Below are 16,616 nucleotides of genomic sequence, written 5' to 3'. Positions count from 1 at the left end.
ATGTCTCCAGAGGAGAGGCACTGAAATGATCAGAGGGCTGGAGCACCTCCCCTGTGAATGCAGGCTAAAGAAATTGGGATTGTTCAGCCTGGAGAAGAGGAGGCTCTGAGGTGCCCTTGTAGGAACCTTCCAATATCTGAAGGGGCCTACAAGAAAGGTGGGGTAGGGCTTTTTACACAGATGTGTAGTGAGAGGATGGGAAATGGTTTCAAACTTGGGAGATTTAGGTTGGATATTAGGAGGAAATACTTTTCCTGTGAAAAGTATCCTTCCCCTATGAAGAAGTTTGGTGTTCAGCCTGGAGAAGAGAAGGCTCTGAGGGGACCTTACTGTAACTTTCCAATATCTAAAGGGGTCTACATGAAAGCTGGGGTAGGGCTTTTTTACTCGGATGTGTAGTGAGATGACAAGAGAAAATGGCTTAAAGCTTGAAGAGAAGAGGTTTAGGTGGGACATGAGGAGGAAATACTTTTCCTGTGGGAGTGGTGAGACACTGGCAGAGGTTGCCCAAGGAAGCTGTGGCTGCCCCATCCCTGACAGTGTTCAAGGCCAGGTTGGATGGGGCTGTGAGGAACCTGGTCTGGTGGGAGGTGTCCCTGCCCATGCAGGGGGGTGGAACTGGGTGATCTTTAAGGCCCCTTCCAACCAGAACCATTCTTTGATTTATCTTTGACAGATCAAAGCAGGAAGCAGATTCTAAAGGAGACTGGAGGCATAACTGCAGATAGGCTGGAAAATTTATGCTCAAGTAAATGTTAAGGAGGTTTTGGCAACTTGTCATTAGGTTATTCTAGAAGCCAAGAACCCAAAGAAATGGTTAATGCATCTTTCTGCATTTCAGACTTTTGAAACCTAGAAATTACTACCCGAGAAGAACTGTTTGCTCTGCCCCGATTTTCTGTGCCTCACTGGGTCAGCAAATTAATGTGAAATGAAGTCTCTCTCAGGCAGGTTCTTTTGGGTTCATGTTCACATGTCTGAACAGCAGTAGTGATTCATGAGCATCAGAGGGATAGGTATGAATTTTGGATGTACAGGACATGGGATGAGCATCCAGCATCTGGGGTGTACATCAGAAGTGTTTGGAGAGTAACCTGTTATATATGTAAACATCTGTGGTCTTCATATACACGTGCTTCTGGCTCAGGTAAGTTACAAAGCACATCATGCATATCTGTGAGGTTTACCAGTTTAGTTAAGCCAAGGTCTGTTTAAGGCTTTTGAAAATAACACCCCCAAAACCAGACCCCCAAAACCAAGGAACATAGATGGCCACAGAAAACACGGTGGCACTCTAAGTACTTTGGTTTAAGGTGAATATCTCAAGTTATGTAAACACAATTGTTTGTTTTTATTGGAAATGGGAAGCCTAGGGAGGAATGTACATGCTGGGTCATCTGGGATTTAGATAGAAATTAATTAAAATGTTAAAATGTGAAAGATTTTTGGCCTTAGTGTTCAATCCAAAGGGAAGGTAAGCAATCAGCTCTTTTCTGTCGATGAAGCTAATGGTTTTTTGGCATGTCAAAAAAGTTGCTGAAGCCAACTGGTACAAGTCACCCAACCCTGACTGGTCCAGTCACCCCGGAATGATGTTGGGCATTCTAAAGAGCTTTAGGAGTAACGTAGCCACCTCAGTAGCATGAACCCATAAACATGCATTTTTAAAGAGTCTGCCCTGTAAAAGTATTCCAAGGGAGCATGTTTTAGTGTGCTTTCTAAAAATACTGTTCACGTGACCAAAGAGTATACTTCATTGTTAAAAGTAGAATTAAAACCCACAATTTATATAGCAGCATGAAAGACTGATTTCTGCAGAGGAAAGTTGTTCTGCTATAATGTTGTCATTGTCTGAGATGAAAAGTTAAAGTCTGGTGGTTTGTGTTAGGGTTGGCTTTACATGGTGCCTTCACAACTTGAGAAGAATGCTGGCACAGCAATAGATGTGAAGTTCTCTGATAGAATTCCTTAGGCTGGTGAAGTAGAGGAGGTGAAATATCAGGAATCACAGGTAGAACTGACAAGATGTGTAAGGTGATGGAGTGGGAGACTTTGATAAACATAAATTACTGAGACAAATGCAGCTTTTCTTGGCAAATACCTGATATATGTGTCAGCCTATAGTAAGAGTCTTGTATATCACTATACATAAGGGAATGATCTATAAAGTTACAGAAAGAAAAATGAATGTTGATTCGGTTACGGAGAAAGGAATGGGGCATAACAAGTACCATGTTTCTAGTGGGAAGTTCTTCTCTGGAATGAATTCAAAGTACTTTTCTCGCTGACAAAAACTAATGCAGGCTATGACAGTTCAGTGAAGGGTGAAATAAAGATTGAAGAATATTTTTTTTGAAGACCATATTTTGTGAAAAAAAAACCAATTTTTGGAAAGCAGGTGATTAAGAAGGAAAATGTTATAAAGATGTAAGGCTGTGCCCACATTTCTGTGCTTTTTATTGTATAGCTGAAAGGAAAAAGGGAAGATGAAGCAACATTGAGGTAAATTGCAGGAGTGCTCAGTTTTATCTTCAAGATGCAAGAAAAGCAGCTTTAGGTTCCTCTGGCCATAGATATAGCTTGGTGAAGTTCATGATAAAGTGATTCTCATTATCAGGTTATCAGAACTTTGCCTTCTGCAGGCTTGTGGGGTTTTTTTCCCCCTTGAAACAGCTGTTAGCTTTCACTTTTCAAAACTGAATGCTAAGCTAAATGAATCACCAAGGCAAGCTGTGTATCCCTCTGTAGTGAACAGCTGCTGAAATTTTATGAAATAAGATTTTGGGAGAGGTTGATAAAAGTAATTTTTTTTGTTCTGTGTTATCTTGATGGGATAATCACTTTTCTGAAATTCTTTTTAGTTAAAGCAGCACTGGGCAATAAGTTTTAGTTTAAAGTGAGATGACTGTCAAAACCTATTACTGAAGTTTATTTAAGAGGCCAGAATTTGGCTAAATCTTTGAAAGCTGTTCCTGTTTTAGCAGCCAGACTGACAACTATAGTGTTGTAGTTAAAGCCTTCTAGATTCAACTGCATTTGTCATGAAGTCTTAAGGAGGTAGAATGCCTGCAAAGTAAAATGCAGAAGTCAACTCTGTAATTCAAAATTGATGCCTCTCAATTTCATAATGTATGTGGCATACAGTAATGTGAAGAAGCATCAGTAATACCTTATCCTAACCTTCTGACAATTGTTGGAAAGCTTAAAGGATTATTTTAAAAATCAACTTTTTTAGCCTGCAGCTCCTCTGTGGAGTCTGTAGCTGATCGTGGAAAAAAATAATGTTCACCCAAATTCAGAACATCTAGAGTTAGGTTGCATTTTGAAAGGAAGATTGCTCATAAAATGTGGGGTTTGGTCACCCTAGGGCTGCATTGGGCAGGTGGGTGGTGGGGAGAGAAGCACTAGAATAAAATCTGCTAAGAGTAGGTGGTGTCATCTGCACTCGTCTTTTGTATTAGAGTTCAAAACCAGGAATGACGAGCTTAAAGAGCTATTTTTCTCCTGTCTAATTGGGAAGCAGGTCTGATGCAATATGGGGATGTCCCAGTATTGGGACACACAGAAAAGTTGATGGTTGTTATTCGGAATTGGGCAATTTGGGAAACAAGCAGTGGACTCGTAACTGCTGAGGCAGCTGACATTTGTCAGGACCTGTAAGACCAGAAATCAGTTTTAACTAGGATAATTGTGGGGTGAAGTCTGCACAAAGCATCTGTGCAGATCAAGCATCACCTGAAACAGAAATGTTTGGCCCCACATTCAAGCTAAGTGGCTGTGTCACTCTTGGGGTGCTGAGGAACTTGTACAGAGACATAACATGTGCTCTCACTCTGGACTGGAAGCAGCATGGATAACCCCAGCGTGAGTGGTGCTGTGCTTTAATTAAGAAATCTTAGTGGACCCAAGCTGTACCAAATTTATAGCTTGAGTAAACTAATATAGTGGTAACAAACTTGATTAAAACAAATTTGGGCTCTGTGGAAAGAAGGGACCTGGGAATCTTCGTGGACAAGAAGCCCAGTGTGGATGAACAGTATGCTGCAATGGCAAAGAAAGCCAACAGGATGTTGGGTTGCATCAACAATGGCATCACCAGCAGAGATAAAGAAGTAATTGTCCCACTCTGCTCAGTGCTTTTCAGGCCACAGCTGGAACACTGTTCAGTTTTGGCCCCCACGATACCAGATGATGTGAGCAGGCCAGAGGGAGTCCAGAGAAGGGCCACAGAGATGATCACAGGACTGGGGAGCCTGCCATACAAGCAGAAGCTGAGAGAACTGGGTTTGTTCAGCCTGGAGAAAAGAAGACATAAGGGAGACCTTATACCATGTTCCAGTACTTAAACGGTGACTACTAAGGAGATGGAGACTTACTTTTTATAAAGAGTCATATGGAAAAGACAAGGGGTAATGTATACAAGTTACTCCTGGGGAGGTCCTGATTGGACATCAGAATAAAGTTTTCACAGTGGGAGCAGTCAGACATTGGAATGATCTCCCCAGGGAAGCGGTGGATACCCCAACACTGAACACTTTTAAGACTCAGCTTGATAGGGTGCTGGGTCATCCCATCTAAACCTAGCTGTTCCTACTTAGGAAGGTTGGACCAGAGGATCCTTGAGGTCTCTTCAAGCCTGGTGTTTTGTGATTCCACTAGTTCATAGGTTCAGCACCCAGAGGTCCTCTGCCTCCCTCACTCTCTTCTCTTGTCCCCCGATCTCTGTGTCTCCAGTTTCTCACTGGGTTTCTACCTCCCTGCTTTTGTTTGCCCTGCGTTCTTTTGCTTCCACAGCTCCCTAGAACAGAGCATCACAGCAGACACTTGCTGATCCTCGAAAAAAAGGAAATGCAGTGCTTGAAAATGGGTTGAAGTTGGGGAAAAAAATCCTACTTTTCATGTTTAGCAGAAGGCAAACTCATACTACAGCCAAGTACACAGATTTTCATATTTCAAATCCTCTCCAGTGAGACAACTGAAATGCATCAATAGCTAGGTGTTCCTCAGACAGAAATCTAAGCCAAAAGTACATCTGTAAATTTAAGAAAAACCTACAGACACATGAAAGGAACGTGTGAAAATCAAATGCTGCCAAATATTGTTTCAAAATCCACTTGGAACAATGAAAGAGGAAGAATTAAAATTAACAGCTATAAGGGATTCTTTATTTTTTAATGCTCTTATAGCTGTGTATGATCGAGAAATTGACATTCTGCAACACTAATATATTTTCTATTTATTTATATGGAATCATACATGTTTAGTTTCTAAGCATAATTTTCTTGTGCCAGCTAAATTGCATGCTTACTTCTGGAGGAGCTTTGTTTTGGGGCTATTTGTACAGAGTAAAGCTAAGCATATGCTTCAATGACTACCTGGTTTGGATTGGAAAGCAAAGGCAGAACAAACATTGGAAGTGATATACACATGTTTTCTCCTTTCATGTTGTTACAAGAATCTCTAGTTAGGCTTTGAGACCCTTGGGTAAACTGCAAAGAATGAAAAACCAGGGGCTGCACACTAAATACGTGTTACAGGGAGGGCCAAGGACTAGAATTTGTCTCTGCCTATGGATATTGAGCTAGGTGCCCTCTGGCCTGCTTGCATAAATAAAAGAAAAAGGTGTTTCTATGGCAAATGCACCTTGCTCCAAACTGACATGTACAGTGGCTCAGATGAATCTGACAAGAAAACCCCATTTGCCCCTGTTGTTTTTAAAGCCATGACTTGCTCACCTGCAGGTGCTGAAGGTTGGGTGAGATGAATTCCATGAAACATGTTGGAACTGCCCATGGCATGAAGGATAAGATGATTTGCCAAGGACAAATCATGCTTGACCAGCCTGTTCTCTTTCCTTGGTGAAATGGCTGACTGTATAGAGAGGGCGAGCTCTTCTCTGGGCTGAAAACTCCCTGTGCTGCTGTTCCCCAAGGGCAGCCCTTGATGTCTTGGTGTCCACCTGGAAGTGGTAACAAGCAGAGTACACCAGGGGCTGCTGCTGCACGAGTGTTGTTCACCAGAGTTATCTGCACCAAGGCTCCAGTGGTCTCACCCACGTAGCGCATCTGTGGGACTGTGCCAGTCAGGTTCTATCCTGTTCATGTCCTCAGTCCCTCTCTTGGGTTTAACCTTGGGGTCCTTCACATCTGTACATACATCAGAAATCCTCTCCTATGGCTGGCCTTTTCTTACTCTTTACACTTAGAAAAATAGACGGCAAAGGTACGTGGTATCACAACTGATTCCGGCTTCTTGACTTAAAAAAATAATTAAAAAACCCAAATTCATTTATTATATCAGCCCTGGAAAGGTTAGAGACCTGCCAAATGCTTTTGTGACACTAGATACGCTTTTAGAAAATTAAGATCTTCCCGCAGGTGACATACAAAAAATTGTGTATGTGTGATTTGCTTGGAGTCGTGACTGCAAATTCTCAAATGTAGAACACTAATTTAAAAATACGAAACTAGAGCAAAGCAAATAGCACAGAGCCTGATGTAAAAAAGTACATTGGTAGAAAATAAGGAATAGAATATGGGATGAAGGTGGGCGTCGTAAATAAGGAGGAAGAGGTAAAAAAGAACGCAAAATAACAGAAGATGCAAAGTGATTAGGGAGCACTGAGAGACAGGAATGGAAAGTTGGTGACAGATGAGGTTGATAAGGCAAAGGGCCTAAAGGAATTCATCGCCCCAGTAATCACAGAGGCAGCAGAAGGCAATATCCTAGGAACTGGGATTTGTTTTCCTCAAGGAAGGAATGAAAATGTCAAAAGGTTTTACTCTTGCACTGGAGTGGATAATAAGGCAATTAGTTCTATTAAAAGTTCTCAGGCTGGAGTGATAAAACACATCCTAGGACTGTAAAGGGAGACGGAGACGTCGGAAAACTTCTGTGGAACAGTTGTGATAACTTCCTGGAAAGGGGATGCCTGAGAACTGTTGAGTGTTCAATGAAGTTTAGGCATTTACAGATCTGTAAGCTTGACTTCACTTCTGCAGGAGAAATTAAATACTGGTGAGTCATGGCTGTGTGCATTTGTAAGTGGCAGCCTGGATATATTATTAAAAATACATTCTTTTAACATACATGCCACAGGAGAAGTATATAGAAATGATTTGGAGTCTGTGCATAAAAGAGTTATGCAAATAATGTCTATTAATAGGATTTCTCAGTGCAAATCCTTTCTTGTCAATATGAAAAGAGGTCTTGGAAATATTATGCTCATGATTTACCTTTCCAAAGGGTTGCTGAAGTTTCTACAGTGACCACCCCACCAAGAACACTTGCATAACATCAACCACAAAGTGTTTCTTCTCCAGGACTTGTGCTGGCCCAAATCCTAACTGAATTTCAATGGAACATCACCGTAGGGTGGTGGACAGACCCTCATAAGCTGCAGGTCTTGAAAGGTTCAGGCATGTGCCAGGTCTAGGAGACCTCATGGGACCATGGTGCTTCTGCACTGCAGAGGCAAAACCACTGCCAAGGCCAACCTTACCAGGACACCCAGTGGAATGGCCACGCAGGGCTGGAACCTTTGGCAGTCCCTGTGTCCTGCTCCCATCTAAAAAGGAGCTCCCCTCCTTCTTTAGCTCCCCATGGACATCAGTTTGTCTTCCATCACAGCCTCTGCTCTGCTTGGGAGCTGCTACGTGGGTCTGGATGTCCAGATTCATCTTTGGCTGAACTTCAGGACTTGGGAAAAGTGAGAGCACACCTGAGTCCAGCTGGAATTAGCCTGCTTAGGGCCAGAAAATCTGGTACCAGCCCAGAAAATGGCTCTGTGTGTGCATGCCTGTGTTTGCATCCAGGCAGCCACCGTGTTCCTGGGGTTTGTGTACTGGTCCAGCAAGCATCACACGCCTGTGTCCTTGCTTCACCTCAAAGTGTCAAAATTAATACCTGTTTTTCCACGTTGTGCTGCTCAGACAGGATGTGGCTGTACCCCATGTGCTGCTGCAGCAGTATCTCTCCATGTGTGGGACAGAACCCCTGAGGCTGGGAGGGACATCTGAGGCTTATAGCAGGCTCATGTACCTTTACTACAAGGGATGATGGGCATTTCAAAGAGCTGGTTATCCCCTTGCAGTGGGAGGTAACACCATCAACACAATCTGACCATCCCCTAATTTCTGACAAGCTGCCAAACAGCCTCACTTTTGTTTGCTTGGGTTTTTTTTGTTGGGCTGGTCCTTTTGTTTTGGGTTGGTTGGCTGGGTTTTTGTTTGTTTGCTTTTTTAAGGATTCAATACCTTCCCCTGCAGGTGTTTTTCCTCTTTCTTCAGCAAGTCTGCCTCTGCATAACTACCCCTGACTGTAACTTTACCTCTCTTACCAGTGTGCTGACTTTCTCATGGCTCTTTCTCAGCAGCCTGACTCAAGGTTACACAGCTGTGCTCTATCAGAGCTGGGCCTTGGGTCCTTGATACCTGAGCACCCAAGCTTCCCAGCAGGAGGTTACAGAGACAGGGAGGTACAGCACTGCACTGCCTGTGTTACAGTATGGGAATTTCAGGAATAATGAACAAACCTTCAAAAGCAGGCTTTACACCTCAGGTCTTGTGACAGATGGGTATTGCTTCAATTCCTATTGAGCTGGGGTGTCAAGGCAATGCCCACCACTGACTCCCATCACTTGTGTTCCTCCCTGCTATCATGTCACACCACTGAGGAGCTATATAACATGCAAAACTGGTGTTTTCTGAGTGAAACTTGAGCACAAGTATTTCTACAACTGGCTAAAAGTGATAGCATTCTTGTGCAATATGTATTACTCTGAATTTTGGCTTTCGGTTTCAGCTTGCTCAGCATCAGGACACATGATGCAGTCTTGTTTGCTCCTCAAACCTTGTTTCCTCCTTGTTTCCTCTTTGTTTCCTCCTCGTTTTCTCAAACCAATCCCCTTCAATATAATGAGCAGTGATGGACTTGATCTCCACAGCTCCATAATCTGAACTGGAATGGTAGTGTGAGGCACTCACGGGTTTTACATCACTTTTCAAAGGCTGTCAGCACTTCTCACGGACAAACAGCAGCAGTGCCCACTGATTCTGGATTTCAGACAGGGGTCCTGTCCCTTGACAAACAAGTTTCATTTTTCACAAAAGGCCAATTGAGTTTTATGCAAGAGATTTCTCTCTAAAGAGAGGAGGTGTGAACACGTGCAGCCCAAGTTTCACACCAGGAGCCAGACAGCCAGAGCCAAGTGGCAGCACCGATCCTACATGTCTAAGAAAATGCTCCTGAGTGATTTTGAAAATCAGTGTATTTTGGTTTTGTTGATTGTCTGCAGTGCTTTTCTTAATCTCCAGCTTTGCAAGAAGTGGGAGTCTATTGTGTTACTATCCAGATTACTTAACATAGCTTTCCTTGGTTCAGCAACCAGTCACTTAGACCTCTGCAAGTTCAATAAGGGATCAGAGGCACCAGTCAGTTAAATTCTCCAAACATTTTTTTTTTTTTCTTTTTGGGGAGCAAAATTGCAAACCTTTATCATGCTAGAAGTATTTACAGATTACATACGACACTGATAAATGAGAGTATCAGTTCAGTGTCTGACAGGTTGCCTCTCAGAGGACTAAAACCTGCGTTTGCAGAGGGATGAAGATCATTATCAAATGGTCATTCCTGTCTCCTTCTTTCATGAGAACTGCCTGGTTTGTAGCCACGTGCTACAAAATCAAAATTATTTGGAAGTCACTTTAAGGCCAAAACCTAGTCCTCAGAAATTCTGTCTCCCAGTCCTCCAGTACAGGCAAGGTTGTTATAAAGAGGATTATGATCAACTGCTCATCATGTCCATCAAAAGAAGGACAAGGAGAAATCAGCTTAAACTGAAGTAAAGAAGATTTAGGCTAGGCAACAGAGAAAACTTCCTGATGATGGGAATCATGCAGCACTGGAAGACATAACCCAGACATGTTTTGTTCAATCTTTCAAAGAGAAGATTAAGGAAACATCCAGAACTGACAGTTCAGAAATGCTCAGCCCTGTCTCAGTGCATGAGACAGCAAAGCTTGGGATGATGTCCCCTCCAGCTGTGAATTTCTGTGAATTTTGGGATGCATGAGTCTAATGCAGTCAGAGGTTTCTCTGGTAGCCTCGTGTGCTAAGGGATTTGTAGAGGCATAATGAAGCCCTTTGGGCATTTTGACCTCTTAAGCATCCAAAATTTTACCTGATGGACCTCTTCAGTAAAAAGTTCCATTCCCTGCACACATGCAATTGTTTTTCCAGGATATTGTAGATCTGGGTGCCACCTCATCTCTGATAGGGCACCAGAGAAGGGAGGACTCAGATGGCTGAAAAGAAGGGTCCAGTGTCCTTTGGATATTCCAGCAATCCATACTGGGTTTTGTGTAATCTCTATCAGCTGTATATGGAGGAACTGGATACTTTTGTCTGCTACCTGGGAGAGGGTGCCTCTCTACAGACAACTGAATCCTAGCCCTGAGAGATCCAGCCTTGTCTCTACAGCAGGGATTCTCAGCCTCACCTCTGTATAACTCCTGTTTGAAAACATGAAACTAACTCCCAAGCTGTCTTCTTCCCAAATGCAAAACTGCCGAGCCTGAAATGTTATTGAAAAAGGGGGCTGGGTTATTTTTTTTCCAAATATCATCATAGTCACTCAAACCTCCTGTAATTTATCCACAGCAAAACAGAGCAAATGTTACACTCCAGGGAGCCTCTCAGCTGAGGGAGGAGACATGGCCAGAGTGACCATGCTCCACACAGAATGATCTCCCTTTCCTTTTCAAGGACCTCAAGCTTATATGACATGATCTGAAAAGCAGATCCTTTCTGTGCTCAGCTCTTGCTGGAAGCTTGGCCCAGCAAAATTTTTGTGCTTTGAATTACCAGTGCCACCATAGCAGTCCTCACCATGGAACTGAAACCTATGGTCAGCCATAGCACAGGGCTGAACACAACCCATTTTTCTTGGTGCTGGGCTGACCTCATGCTATGCATGGCTTGGCACTTGATGTGCAGACTGTAAAGTTGCAATTAGACAACCTCCCCTCACCTTCATGTTCTCACCCAAGAAAGAAACTTGACAAAAAAATGTGATTGCAAAGCGATATAAATTAGCAAAGGGATCCCAGGATCTGTTAGTTCCTGAATTTATTTAGAATTTTTTTTTTAACTGCTTCATTTTCAGTTTGATGGGTCCCTCTGAGAAATAAACAGGTCATGTATCTAAAGTAAGCAAGAACTTGTCTCCTTTATGAACGGCTTCTGAGTCATGTTTGTTCTCAAAGGGAGCAGTGAGTCTCATTAATTGAGTCTCACAGGTTTAATTTCCCATTGACAAGTAAATAGTTTTCATTCTTAAAAAAATTGCACAACAGAAAAAAACCTCTCAGTAATACTCTGGTGACAGTCTTCCCAAGTATGTAGTTTTTTCTTTTCAGATCATCACAAACTGCAAACGCAGTTGACATTGAATCACTCTGTTTCAATGGATGTTATCATAGTTTGTTGTGTTAATCTGATTATACTGAATTTTGTCTCTATTTACAGTTAAATTATTATTTAATACAGCTGCATGTTTAAAAACTCAATAAAGTTGCCAACCATTTCAATGAGTCTGATTTTGTCCCAAAACAAAATAAATTAAATCTGCCAAACTGTTGGAATCCAGAAGTGTTGCATGGACAGAGTTTAAGGGTCAGCCTTTTCCAGCTGTTTATGGATGCAGAAGAAAATTTCAGCCTGTTAATCTCTCCACAGGTACCAAGAAAGTCAGAGCCCTTACTTTCCCAAGTATAGAAATTACAAAGAAATTACTTACTATCATAGCTCATATCATTGTCATTATCATAGCTCAGCTGTGATGGTTACCGAGCACTGCAAATTTTTAAATTTCTAAATCCATGACTATGATGAAACAGCCACAGAACACAATTAATATGTTCCTAATTTATTAAAGAAGAAGGTAATTTCATTCATCTAAATATATCCTAAACATATAGGTCTTAGAAAGATGGCTTCTCTCCCCTTGCGTTCATACCAGACAGAAAAAACATAAACTCCAAGAGAGAATCTCTGCTGCATCTCAAAGTCCTTTTTATGTTCTGTCTAGCCAGCATGGATCATAAATGGTGTTGCACTTTCTCTGTGCCCACATAGTGATAGTACATTTCCCTAGAGACTTCATCCTTGATCAGAATAATAGTTCACCTAGTCCAGAATCCATACTGCCTCCTAGATGAGGAGTCCTCTAAATAATCCTCTATATACCCATGACTAAACCCTATATTGCTGTACAGAGGGATTTAGATCACAACTATATAAGAAGCTTTAATCCTGGCATCTCCTATCTTTGTAACTGAAATGCCTTTCCTTTTTTTTTTTTTTTTTTTTAATTTTTAAATTTTTTTTTAGATCCTGTGTGAATATTAATATGGCAAAGAATCATAGAACATGGGGAGTGGTATTTACAGCACCTCTTTGTAAACTATAAAAGAGGTGAGGGGAGCAATATTTGAAGGTGACACAAAGTTATTTTGTTTAGGCTGAGCCAATGAAGGGAAAAGAATTCCCAAAAGTTTTTTCCAGCCTGAGCATATGGGTAGTGGGATGGTAAAGCTGCGGGTTGCTCCTTCCTGCAAAATCAGGCTTTGCAGATGAAGTAGCCTGAAGCACTCTACACAGTCCTTGGTCCTAAATCACAGTCAGGGATGTGCACCTGGGAGCTCAGTGTAAACCAGCACTCAAATCACAAACAAGACTTACTGATACGTAAGGAATGGGATGGAAAACATACCCAATGTTATGACCTCCCAATGCCCTTAAGGTTCAGTGACTCACCTGGAATACTGCACTTGGTTCTGGTCAACCTACTGCTCTATAGAGACCTAGTGTGAAGAGTTAATTTAGCTTAAGGAGCTTAGTCTTCCTAAGATGCTTCTGCATCCTCTCCTAGGAGGCATTCAAGCACCAAGCAATAGGTTACTGTTCCCCATTGTCCTTCAGAGTAACCTGGTTTTCTCCATTGAAACAGGGGCTAATGGTAGGTTCTTCTCTATTAAGACACTCAGAAATGTAAGGCATGGCTAAGGAAAACTGTTAAGGAAGTTGGGAAAAAGCAAGTTGAGACTGAGGACGCTCTTTGGTTCACAGAGGGAGCAATCAGAAGTATACAAGTTAAGGAAATCAAGAGCAGGTAAACCTGGCAATTCTCCCAACTTTTTAATAATAAGGCAGGAAGACCCATCAGTTATACACTGAGAGGCAGAGGATGAGAGAGGTAAGGCTGTTCCACTCAATAAGGAGATGAAGTTCCATTGCCCCAGGAGCCCTGAATGGATTAAAACAATATTCTCCACAACTGACGAGGCCACCAACAGATCTGTCAGCAAGGGTGAAAACATCAGCAGTCTCAGGGCTTGGGAAGCTTCAGATTATAACTTAACTTCTTAATGTAGAAGCTGGATACTCATATTTGCCCACCTTCTACCAACAAGCAGTTTATCACCACTTATTCACTCAGACAGCTTCTGCACTTCTCCCTGAGGCATCGGGCAGTGTTACCCCGGGGGACAAAGTATCCCACCTGCTAGGTCAGTCTTGTCATCTCCTCAGCCATTTCTGAGAGAGTAAGCAGCTTCTAGCTGTTCAGGAAGAAAAGATACCAGAGGGACAAGCTTGAATGTGCACCTCAGAGCAAATGATGAGCCAGATTGCTGTGAGTGAGAAGCCACCCATTCCCTCACCTTTACAGTGGGGTTCCAGCCAGGCCATTACTACAGATACACATCATCATATATATCCTGGGTGAAAAACAGTGCTGAAAGAGACCACACAAAGTCGTTTACAACATCCCACTGACCCTGCAGTGGATCAGCTGTACCTAAATCATACTTAGGAGAAATCTCTCTAACCTGTTGTAGCAAGCACTGGAAGCTGAGGATGCTCTGCTCAGCAGGGGCATGATTGTCTTCTCCATGTGCACCACTAGGGCAATTTTCTCTTGTACCTGGATTACTTTTTGTCTTGTCTTGTCCACTACTGTGTCCAACACAGATGAAGAACCAGAGCTCCAGAGCAATACTTTGAACCTTGGTCTTCCTCACATGCAGCATCTGTCCCCACATTTGATGCTCTCCTTAAGGCACTGGCCCAAGTATCCAGGATGTAGAAGGACAGCAGGATGATGTCAGTACTGGAAAGCTTGGCTCCTTCTTACCTGCAAGGCTCCTGGGGTCTTCTTCTGGACCACACCTTTTCCTGCCTTTCAGAAGAACAGGATGTTCAAAGCTAAGCATCAAACAACCCCAGCAGCCTCCACGTGCTCCCTGCATCCTCCCCTCCTCGCTATACATCCTTGTTCTTAAAAATGCCACAACTGCTCTTGGCAGCAAGAAGACTGCAAGAACACAACCACCACTAACATCTCTCTCGCACTCTCAGCTCTTTTGCTCCCTGCATTTTATAGCTCTTAGATCCCACAATCTGCAGTGCAGGCAGCTGCATAATCCTGGTAGCAGGAACCGGAGGGGATCTCCCATTTTATCTGTTTGAAAGCCTCCTCCAAGTGTATTTGTGGTAGGCCTGTCCAGCTCCCTCCCACCCCCAACCCTCAGTACACACACACACACACACACACACACACCCCACAACCTTGTTTGTGGCCCATATTGTTTCTCTTGTATCTATAATGGCTGTTTGATTGTCATAAAAGGGAATTTGGAAAAAGGCAAATCATATCAAACTGCATCTCATTTTAAAATTTCACAGAATTATAATTTGCCTGATTATTTTTTCTAGTCTTTCCCCAGAAGCTACAGGCACAGTGATTATTTCCAATTCCCTGGCTTCACAATTCCCTGGCCCTACATTTAATAGAAGCACTATGTTTGTCCTCTTCTAGTTGTCTTCAAAAAAGGCACTAAGCTCTCTGAGCTTCTCAGCATCATCTGCCTATTTTCCTATCCATGAACTAATTCTTCCCTTGGTTTCCTTTTTTTGTTGTTACCAAAAATGCCTTTTAAACGCCTTATTAATATAAGCAAAGAATAGAAGTATTTTATTTTGTGCCTTAGAGTTTCAGATTTTGTCTCTGTGTGCTCATGCTGAGGTTTCTTTTAACATTCATTTTTAGATCTTTGACCTAGTTTCTATATTCTGCACACTCCCTTCTTGCACTTGAGATCATTGAAGAGCTTGTAATTATACGGATACCTCTTTATTGCATTTTCTATCTTTTCTACATGCTGGGATATTTCGTCATTCTGCTCCCACTGTCTTGGTTGTTTATTTTTTAATGACGTATCAGCTCCTTCTGGATCTTTTTTCTTCCATAGATCTGGTTCCCAGAGGAATTAACTTGCTAATATCCTCTGTGTTCATTAAAGTCTGTTGCCTTCAACTCCTTTGCTTCCAGGTTTATGTTATCTTTTCTTCATTCCCTGTGGCTTACCAATCCTCTAACCCTCTCACCATCATTGTCCTCCACCTTCACAATCTCTAGATGTTCATCTCCTGTGGTAGGAAATGACTTCAGGATTACCACCTGGGAAAATGCTTTCTGCACTGCTGCATGATAAAATGCCAGTGACACACTCACCAAGCAGGCTGTGTCCTAGATCACGTTCCTCATAACTGTTGGAGTGGCTAAATAACCCTCCCAACCCAATCTGCTTGTGATTTGCTTGTTTGTTTGGTTGGTTTTTTAATGATTCTGCCAGCTGCTCACAAAAGAACCTCAGCTCTCAATTTCTTGGTTAGGGCAAATAAGATGAGTGCTATGGATGTGAGTTTTTACTGTGTTGCTTCCTGCTTCTATTTAGAGATTAGGTCCATCAGCTCTACATCTTTTTTTGTCTGAGAAGAAATGTACATATTCTCTCTCCAGCTCATATTTCTCCAGCTCACTGCTTTCCATTTCCTCCCCGTGTATGCAGTCTCATGTAGACTCTCTGGAGCATCCTAATGGGAAGGGAGGGCAGAGCTCTGGCAGGGGCTGAACCTTCCCTGCTTGTGAGACACGACAGTTGCACAGGGAAGTGCTTCTCCCCAGGCAAGACCTCCAAGGGAGATTACTTCACCCTTCCAAAAAGTCACATAAATTAGGCACTAAGATTTTGCCCAGCCCAGCAACCATGCTTTGACTATCAGGACTGCTTTATTTTCTACTTCTTTAGTTGGCAGCTTTTCTTCTTGAACACAGACGGTTTAAAATTTGGTGCTGAAATCAAGCTGGATCACTCGGTTTAGTCTGATTCCATCTTGTCATCTTCATTATGAACTGACCCTACAATCTGAAACAGAAACATCATAGTTACATTAAATACCGATAAAATTAGGTGCAAATACAAAGATTAACTTGACTTTTTTTGCTGCACGATCCTGTCCTCATCCACATAAAAATTATTCAGCCGCAAAAGGCCCTTGAGCATAACATGACATTTACAGCATCTCTAAGTATTTCGTGTTTATTTCTCATAAATTTCCTTTGGTAATAACTTAGTCGCTCAGCAACACTCTATAGCATACACATACATTACATGATTATCTCATATTTTATACAACACATGTTAAAGTAATTAATTTTCCCAGGCAAATGTCATACCATTTAGTTCATTGGTAGGAGCCAAATATTTGTGCAG

This window comes from Heliangelus exortis, chromosome 1, assembly GCF_036169615.1.
Source record: "Heliangelus exortis chromosome 1, bHelExo1.hap1, whole genome shotgun sequence".
Taxonomy (NCBI): domain Eukaryota; kingdom Metazoa; phylum Chordata; class Aves; order Apodiformes; family Trochilidae; genus Heliangelus; species Heliangelus exortis.
This window is presented reverse-complemented; position numbering follows the sequence as displayed.